Source organism: Nelumbo lutea, chromosome 3 (genome assembly GCF_056320005.1).
Source record: "Nelumbo lutea isolate HS-2025 chromosome 3, American lotus-T2T, whole genome shotgun sequence".
Lineage (NCBI taxonomy): Eukaryota > Viridiplantae > Streptophyta > Magnoliopsida > Proteales > Nelumbonaceae > Nelumbo > Nelumbo lutea.
Window position 1 is genome coordinate 98058279 of NC_142686.1, and position 10136 is coordinate 98068414.

Sequence of the window (10136 nt, forward strand, 5' to 3'; positions counted from 1 at the left end):
CATTTACAACCCTGCAGGTATCGGATCAGAACTTTGAACGCAAAAAACCTGTTATCCACATGAACCACGAACAAAACCCTCGGTAACTTCCGGATCACAAGAAAAGGAAAAGGGGGGAAAACTGAACTTTAAAAAGAAAATGAACTCTAACTGAAGTCAGCCTCTACCAAGCATCCAGTACCTCAGAATGCCCAAATCAGATCAAACGACCCACAATTCCACAAAATGAAAATATTCAACAACCCAAGTCCAGATTTACTCTGAATCTGGTTCTTCCACACGAAACATTTCAACAACAGAATTTCGCATCTATTCCACCAGAGCACACCTCCAAATAGTATAATCTGCAGAACCACATGCAGAGGATGCAAACATATCCGAACCAAAGATTTCTAAACCTAGACGGAGATCATAAACTGGAAAGAGAAAGAACAGGAGAAAATTAGGGTTAGAGCTTACATCTACTGCAGAGATTCAACGGAATGAGGGTAAGGAGTTACAGAACAAGAATTTTCTTCTTCTTTCTTTGGAGTTCGATTTAGAACTCGATTTGGGTTAGGACTTGAATCGTGTTGGATTAGATGGATCTTCTGAAACCACAGTAGCTTCGAAACACTCGGCGCTCGTGAGGACAGAGAGATAGAACCCGAACAGGAGAAACCCGATATGAAAACGGGGTTTGCAGGAACGGGAATTAGAGCGTCCCCCACTGCTGAGTCACCCGTCGGATGACGTGGACAAAACAATAAAGAAGTGACGGGACGAGAACAGCTGGCAATAAATTACCCCGCATTAAATCCACATCCACCTATCCAATTATCCACGTGTCACTCATCCAAGTTTTTTACATTACGTTGCATATTCAGAGAATGTGCTTCCATATCAACGGTTTTGATCTGTGAGGATGTGTTCCTAATTACCTGGATCCGGATTGCACGGAAGAGATCTCATGAACCTTGGTAGATTCTCTTTCGCTCGTTCAAGGACCGTCCCAAGATTTTTATTGGACCAGCTGGGACAATAAATCCACGTCAGAATTGCCTGCGCCAATGTTTAAACGAGAGACGATTGATTACGAATATTTACGATGTTTGTCTAACAACATTTAACCGCTTTTGTCCTCCCGCTTGGAAATCTGGATCAGCTGCCAACGAAACGAAGGACGTTCCAACGCCCTATCAACATCATGTCACACCGCATATCTCTGCATGGCGGGTCCTACTTTTATAGTGAATCCCATTTTGATAATGAGAAAATCTCTGCATGTCGGGTCCCACTTTTATAGTGAATCCCATTTTTATAATAAGAATATATATGCTGTCGGATTAGGGTGTTGGAACATGTTTTGTTGGCAAGAAATCCCAATTTCACACCGGGGCGAACTATTCTCATTCAATGATGGATGGTGAGGTCATGTGGGATTAACATTTTCATGATTATGCTCATTTTCTCAAGTTGTGTAGTACTTTTCAAAATTGAGAAAAAAATCACAATCTCAAGGTTTTTGACAAGTGTTCATTGAGTTGTTATAGAAGATTTGAAAAAAATGAGGCGTTTATTATTTCCTTTCATTCCAAAAATTGTATGATAACCATTGTTTATATACCACTAATTTGTCACCAAGAATGATGTTCGTATTAAAGTAGAATATAGCCCCTATGGATATCGAGCTGGTTTAACTCAAGGTTTAATTCGGTCATGCTTTTGACATTGTGAGTGTGACCCCTCAATTAAGGTGTCTAAGAATTAGAGATGGCAATTTCTACCTTACCCAGTGGGATACCCGCCCTTACCCTCCCTGGTGGGGTTGGTTTTTTTTTTTGCTTGAAGGATGAGTTTTAGGGTGGGGACAGGTTTTGGGATTCTACAACCCATTCGGGTATGGGTATGGTATGTTATTAGACTAAACCCGCCCCTCCCTAACTCACATATTGATGGAAAGCATATAAACTTTATGTACCAAGTGTTTGAATTTAATAATATTTTGAATTTTATGTAAAGGATAAATTGATTAGTTTATATGTTTTTTACATGTATTAATCAAATAATTGAAAATTGTATTGTTTATTTGTATTATTTTACTTATTTATTGCTTATATATGACATGAAATAATGAGAAATTAGATGCAGGTTATAAACGTAACCTGCCCTACCCTTGAATGTGAGGAGGGTAGGGTCGGGGAGGGTTTTGCATTTTCATGTACGGGAAGGGTTTGGATTCTCAAAATCAAACCTGCCTCGTTGCCATCCCTACTAAGAACTGATAAACATGTGGTGGACATTTGGGATGTCCCACAAGTTTATGTGTTATTGAAACTTCAAATTTAGTTTATATTAATTTAATGTATAGAATTTTCTCTCTATAAAAGAGTTAAAAATTTGTAATACCAATACTACCTTTAGTTGAATGCTCTATGTTGTTGGAACCATCCCCAATGTGGTAGTGTTGTTTTTTTTTTTTTTGGTAAAAAGAAATCTTTATTCAGAAAATAGAAACCACAAACAACAAGACAAACCAAAACCTAGAAAAAGGAAAAACAACAACCAAACACCTACCGAAAACAAGAGCAAACCTCCAAAAAAAAAAACTAAAAGAAAAACCAATTGCAAAGAAAACTAAGACACCAAACAGAAGAAAACTAAACCAGAATTTAAAACTGAAGAAAACTAGATGGGAAATTTAAAGTCCATCTGGCAAGAGCTTTCAAAGCCCTTCTTGGTTAGATTGTGGGTAGCCACATTAGCTTCATGAAGGACCCAACAAAAATGAGTAGATAGGGTCTCATTTAACTTCAAAATATCATTTCTAATAAAACACAACTCCATGAAAAAGCTTTTCTAAATTTGAGAGAAGCCTTACTAGCTGTAGGCAATCAAGATTCACAACCATATTAGACAAACATTTCCTCAATAAAGCTTTTAGGGCCTTAAAGAGGGCAAGAGCTTTTGCAAAAAGAGGAGAGGATGCCACAAAATATCCACAACCCGCCCACCAACAAGAACATTCACGGTCTCTTGTGAAAAACCAAAAGAACCTTTATTTAGAGACAAAAAGCCACCATCCACATTTATATTCAAGGAGCCCAATTTCAGTGGAGAACACAACTTCCTTTTCAGATTTTGAATAGCTTCCCAAATTCTGAGGCAATGCTAGAGATGTCCTTGCTATTGATTTTTTTATAGAACAAATCACCTTGTGAGGATCTGAATTTGCTTCTTCAAAATAAAAGAGTTACAACCTTTCCAAAATTCCCACAAACACAAAATGGTTTTTTGAACAAAACCCTCAAGTAGAAGCCTCTTGTTTAGAAGTAAAGATTCAAGTCAGCAATCAAAAGAGGTGCTATCATCTATATCATTAGCTCTGAGACCCACTTCCAAACCAAACCAAATACATCTGGCTATATATATATATATATATATATATATATATATATATATATATATATATATATATATATATATATATATGCATAACTGACTTTTCATCACATCCTAAATAAATAGGATATTTGATTATATTTATACTAAAAAGGTTGCTACGGACTACTAAGCTATTTGTGCAACATCTCCATAAGAACTGCTTTATTTTGGGCTAAAGTTGGAGCTTCTATTAAAGAAATAAAAACAAAAGAACAAACTAGAATATAAAATATGCATACATATAAAATGTTTATTTATAGTAATAGAAGTATTAAATGCTTAACTTATAATTTAATTCTTAATATTGATTAAAGTTTATAATAAATAAGAATTAAAAATAGCTTTTTATAGGTAAAATGACCAAGTTTGGTCAATTGACAAAATCATATACGTTTTGAAAAAAAATTGCAATAAGAGTGAGTGGGAGATCTTTCTGTTTTTCTAGAACCAAAATGCCCTTGACTAAAAGACTAAACAATGGGACTCATTTTTCATTATTGTTCTTTACTGTCATGGGATCAAAAGCCAACAAGAATAATCGAAATTTCAAATTGAAAGTTTAGTTCGGAAAAATATTTGGAAGAATGACAATAGCAACATAAAGATTCGAGTAGAGATGACGAAGATGCATTAGTGGAAGGGAAGAATAAAGATTGGGTTGAACGATGTTCAATCAAAATTTCTTGAAGCAATTAGAAACTAGAAAGAAATTTGGAACTTCAAATAGAAACAAATAATGGATGTTTCTCCCATGAGAATTGGTGAAGTTTCAGATACTCAACAAATGAACGAATCCATGAAAATGGTGCGGCTAGCAAACTACCTTGCTATTAAATAATGTAGGTGCTCTTTCGGTTGTTAACTCTCTAACAATCCAAAGATTATGCTTCTTGAGTTGTGGATGAAGCATCTTGCATGAACAACATGGATTTAAAGTTTATTGTAGATGTTGATGTTCTATCAAGGAGAAAATCACATTTTGATTTGAGATCTGTAGAATCTAGAATTCAAAGTGAACTTATTCAACTTATAAGTTTTTTTTTTTTTTTTATTTCAGAAGTCATCTTAGAGCAAAAGGAAGACGTGGAGAGGCATGATTCTGAGCTTAAAGAAAATAAGCACCATTATTTTATGCTGCAAAAAATGATAGTTTTTCTAGTGAGAACTGTTGAAATGATAAAAAAAACCCTAGAAATTGTTGCTCTTTCTACAATTAAATCAACAATCTAAGACGCTACCCTGATGGTGTTGTATGGAGAATCTTCTATGAACTAAACAATTTCAAACACATTTTGCATTGGAAAAACTTGAAATTCTTCAATTGCAATTAGAGTTACATGGTATGTTGAACCAATATTTTCTAAAGCAATTCATGTTCAAAAAGATCATACGAAGTGCTATGATGATAAACTTAGAAGAATTAAAATGCCATGATCCCAAACAGAAAGAAATAAAATATGTTTCCCTGATTTCTGATGTAGAAATTGTAGACATGCAACAATCTCCTTAAATGGGTGCTCCTAAATATGTTAAATTACCAACGATACTTTTCAAAAGTAGAAGTAGAAATGGACATGTATAAGCAATGGGATCAATAGTAAGCATGCTCTAGAAGTTGAAGTAACTTGACCATCAATAGATTTTGGGTTTGGGAAAAGTAAAGAATTTAACTGAAGTCATTCAATTTATTGTGTCGATAATGAGAATTGTGATATATATATCGCAGGTTTCTATGGTGAGTGTTGTTGAAATTTTGGACATGCAATGAACTAGTGGAATCACTTCTAGTTTTGAAGCACAAATTAGTGAATGATAATGGCAAAAGGAGCATTCAAATGTAGCAATTAAGTCATTTATGTGTAAGTCAGGTGCATATATTAATAACCAGGTAATGCAAATGGTAATGGCAAAAGCCAAAATGCACATTCAAAACACCCCTCCTCCCCAACTGATTGCATTTTGGTACTACTTGCTTGTAATTTGAGACAATGAGAAAGAGATGCCAAGAAAGTAAAGAACAAGATAGGGAAAAAAGCCCTATGACGAATCTTTTAGTTGAGAGCAATTTTGTCATAAAAAATTAAAAAATATTTTCCGTTCAATGTTTTTGTCATTATTTTAAAAACATGACTACTTTTGCCAAATAACAAAACTTGGCCATTTAATTTGTAAAAACTGAACAATATTTTAATTCTTAGTAATTAAAATTTGTAATAAATCATAATTAAACATAAACAAAAGTAGGATAACCTTGAAATATGTCAAAATTCATAATAAATCAATATATAAATTTAAAATTTATTAAAGTGGATCAATATATTATTTAAGTACGTAAACAATTAAATTTCTAATAAGCTTATTAAAATTCATAATACATAAAAACCTTATAACCTTATAGATATGTCAAAATTCATAATAAATTTAGAAAATTTAAATATTTTATCTAAAAAATAATGATATTTTAATAAAAATGTGTATAAACATAATAAATTTAGAAAAATGAAAATTTTCGATAGTAAAATTAATACAATATGATCATTTTGTTGTAATAAACTAATAAATAATAATAAAACTTGTATTATAATATTTTATTTTTCTTTATGTAAATTGAGACATTTAAAATGACAAGACTAGATGATATTAGGTGGCAACATGGAAAACCTATAGAAGGTGATACAAATAAGTTTATTTGTAATTATTGTGGCAAAGTAATTGGGAGTGGTGGTGTTTATAGGTTGAAACAACATTTGGTAGGTGATTTTAAAAATGTAGCATAATGTCAAAAAGTGTCAAAGAGAGGTAAGATTAACTATGCATAAAGTACTACGTGAATAAAAATCATCTAAGCAAGAAAAAACAAAATGTGCAGAAGAGTTTCAAGATGCACTCTTCCAACCATTACATGAATATGACCAATATGATAGAGTTAATAATAAAGATGACATAGAATACCTAGATGATTGTGTGGCAGAAAGAGACAAAATAGCATACAAAAAAATGTGTTAGATATTCTCTTAAAGATAGATGGAACAATGATCAATTACGAAAAGTTAATTCAAGTAGACCAAGCGGTGGCAATCAATGATCTAGTGACAGTGGTAGTATTAGACAAGGACAAGGGTAGAGTAGTATATATTGTTCATATAATATACGAGAACTAGAAGTGCCTATAGACCATAACTATATCGATATAAAGATGTAGGTCAAAAGAAATTGAAATAAATGTTTAGTGGTCAAGATTTGAGAAAAAAAAACTAGGAAGAGTAGTGGCAAAATTCTTTCATTTCAACCATATTCCTGCTAAGACTATCGATTCTCCTGTTTATATGACAATGTGTGATGAAATCGCAAGATGTGACCCAGATGTAAAGCCACACACCCCTTATGAGATAATAGACTCTTATTTGGATGAAGAATATATATATATATATATATAGAATTTCTTAAGTTGAATTGGCTTAAATATGGGGTAACACTTATATGTGATAGTTGGATAAGTCCTACAAGGCTGTTTATTATCAATTTTATAGTGTATTTAATGGAAAGACAATATTTTACACATCTATTGATTCATCAAGAAATAAAAAAATACACCATATATTTACAAGTTGATGGTATGTGTTATTAATGAGGTAGGACTTGAAAATGTGATGCAAATTGTTATAGATAATGGATTTGAGGGCAAGAAAAAGAATGATAGATAAATACAATATATTTTAGACTCTATGTGTTTTACATTGCCTTGACTTGATGATAGGCAATATTGGAAAGTGAAAATTAATGAAGACCACTATTGATATTGCAAGAAAAGTTACAAATTTTATTTACAACCATAGTGTGCTTCTTGCTATGATGAGAGAACAGTGTAGATGGGGCATTGTTCGACTAGGGGTGACACGTTTTTCCATAAACTTCATTGTTCTTGAAAGCATAAAAAATATAGGCAAGGTCTGAGAGAATGGAAGGATGTTACCTCAGTAAGAAGCCTAAAGGTAGAAAAGTTGAGAAGATAGTTTGTAGCAATTCATTTTGGAATTCAGTGCATACTACATCATCTTGGTGGATAATGCATGGACTTGATTTCTCTACTTTGAGACATATAGTTGTACGCGTGTTGTCTTAAACAACTACATCATCAGGATGTGAAAGTAATTGGAGCACATCTTTTCTTATCCACACAAAACAACGTAACCGATTGGATCATAAAAAGCTCAAAAAATTAGTTTTTGTCTACTATAACTTAGGATTGAAGGAAAAACATCTTAAAGGTGATGAAGAAAAAGAGATTTATATGGATCTTTTAGACCTTTTAAATGTATATACTAAAGAGGATGAAGAGAACCCACTCTATGAATGGATAAAGTCTCCAAAGCTTTTGTTAGATGAATCAAGGGAAATGCCAAATTCTTGGATAGCCAATGAGATGAGAATTAATGTCTGATTTTATGGCATCTCAAAATCAAGGGCAACAACAAATTGAGAAAGGAGAAGATGAAGATGAAAAATATTGGTTTGATAAATTTGAAACTCCAAGCAACAAAAGAATTAAAAATGGTGATGGTAGTGATAATGATGATGATGATGGTGGTGGTGGTAATGGTGATGATGAGGGTAATACCCAAGAACATAATAGGAGTAAAAGTCAAAGACATTTGAGCACAAATATTGGAGGATCAATGTTAGATCATAGTCAATATTCTCATGTTGCCACTTCTACAAATGAACTGAGAAGGTAATATCAACGACAAATGAAGAGAACAAAAATTGATTATTAGCAACAATTGTCAAAAAACTTAAGCTCAATGGGGATAAACAATCATTTTAGATCTTATAAGTGGGGCACACTTCTAGTTTTGCATCATCATATGGCTATGAATATCCCCACTTCAAGTCCAAATAGCCAAACTCAATCATAGGCATTTGGGATTGGAACCCAAAATTATGATTATGGGCTCTTTGTACAAACTTCTAACATGACCTGCTATGGTTATGAATATAAATATGGATATGAACAATACCTCTAAATCGGAGGTTCTCCAAGAATTGACTGAAAAACAACCAACGCTTTATAAAGATTATAGGAGGTGATATTATCAAAATATGATGAGTTGGCAACAACACTGCAAACCGCCCAAGGCTAACTCTTAAAGTTTGTAAATCATGCAGTTTAACTATCAAGGCTAACTCTTAAAGTTTGTAGGGTGATTTAATTTTTACCGTATTATCAATCTTAGTTTTTTTGGGCTTTGTGTGATGATTTGAATGTGATGCTAAACTTTATTTTTATTTATATAATAAATTATGCAATTTAGGTGTTAATTGTTTACTTTTGAAGTCTATAGGGCAACTTCATTATTTACAAATTTTTTATTAATCTTAGTTTATGGTTGGGAATAGGGGTGGCCATGAGTTAAGCTCTTCACGAGCTACTTGAGCTTGGCTCGTGAAAAGCTCGACTCGACTTGATTTCAATCGAGCTTTGAGATGAACTCGAACACAATTTACAGGCTTGTTTAATAATCGAGCCGAGCTCGAGCCTAATATAACCATCCTAATTTAACCAGTTTGGTCATCAAGCATATTTCAATTGGTATTTTAGATATATTCCACGAAATGATCGACGATACATGTCTTGTGGCTACGACTACCTAAGTGGACTCCACTCTAAACCTTATAAAGCTGATTCAAAACCCTGAGTTAATGAGCTTTGGTATAGCTAGATCAGGCTTGATGGACCATAAAGCCTAGAATTGGATAGGACCAAACTTAATTGTGACAAATCACTACTGATCAGTGTTAGGGGGGGGGGATAATCAAATTCTTGTTAACATGAAAGGCATGTGGGGGCTTTTGCTTGGCTAGTAGCTCTTGACAACAACCTAACCACAGATCACTTGAAGAAGATAGAGGATTAATCCTTCCAAGCTTTTACTACTTGTTCCACATGTTTTATTCAAAGTGGAAGGCAAATCCAAGGTTCTAAATATCGATATACCGATAGAGCATATCGGCTTGTATTGGTGTTTTTTTGTGTTTTATTTAATTTTTTCAAAATCGGTTTGGAGGGGTCGGTTTAAGTTCCATCTACCCTCTGAACCATGGCCTGACCCGATACACCCCTAAGGCCTTGATACGATATGTATTAGCCAATACATAATGATATTTTGAACATTGGGCAAACCATTTGTCTTTGGTGATGTGATAGTGTTAAAACTTGTATCATAAAAGGAAAATAATTTAGAGAAAACAATGCATATATTTTTGGCTATCACCTACGTGGCCATTACTAAAAATCAATTGGAAGAAGGATTTAAAGCCCATATTTTTTTAAATGAGCAACCCAAAAAAATAAATAATTGGTTCAAATCAAGATAGAAATAGAATTGGTTAAACGAGTAAGACCTTTTAACCACTACTTGTTAAGAAAAATATTATATACAAAGAGAATATTGATTTGTAAAAAGGTAAAAAAATGTTAAAGACCACTTTGTTCCCTAAATTACCTTAAATTTTCTCATCATAAAGAAGAAAAGACATCCTACATTCTATCATTTATCTGTTACAATTAATATGAAGTAGCTAGTGTTATGGATTCTATGAAATGTCCATGTCAACATGTGTTAGACTTTAAAATGTCGTGGATTCTTGAAGGAAACTTCCATATATGATATAAAGGCTTCGTTTGGGTGTAGAGTGCAAATACAAATATGTTC

General features: G+C 33.1%; 1 protein-coding gene across 3 annotated transcripts in view; it reads right to left on the reverse strand.

Annotated features, from left to right (window-relative positions):
* Nucleotides 1-707, reverse strand: part of LOC148867082 (zinc finger BED domain-containing protein RICESLEEPER 1-like) — a 30098-nt gene extending 29391 nt beyond the window's left edge. For 2 of the 3 annotated variants that reach the window (XM_088981241.1, XM_088981236.1), the window contains exon 1: nt 460-707. The gene's annotated coding sequence lies outside the window, so the exon portion shown is untranslated. Of the gene's footprint in view, nt 1-181; nt 345-459 lie in introns of those variants that run through there. The other variant, XM_088981240.1, reaches the window with a different exon arrangement.
* Nucleotides 708-10136: the final 9429 nt, after the last annotated feature.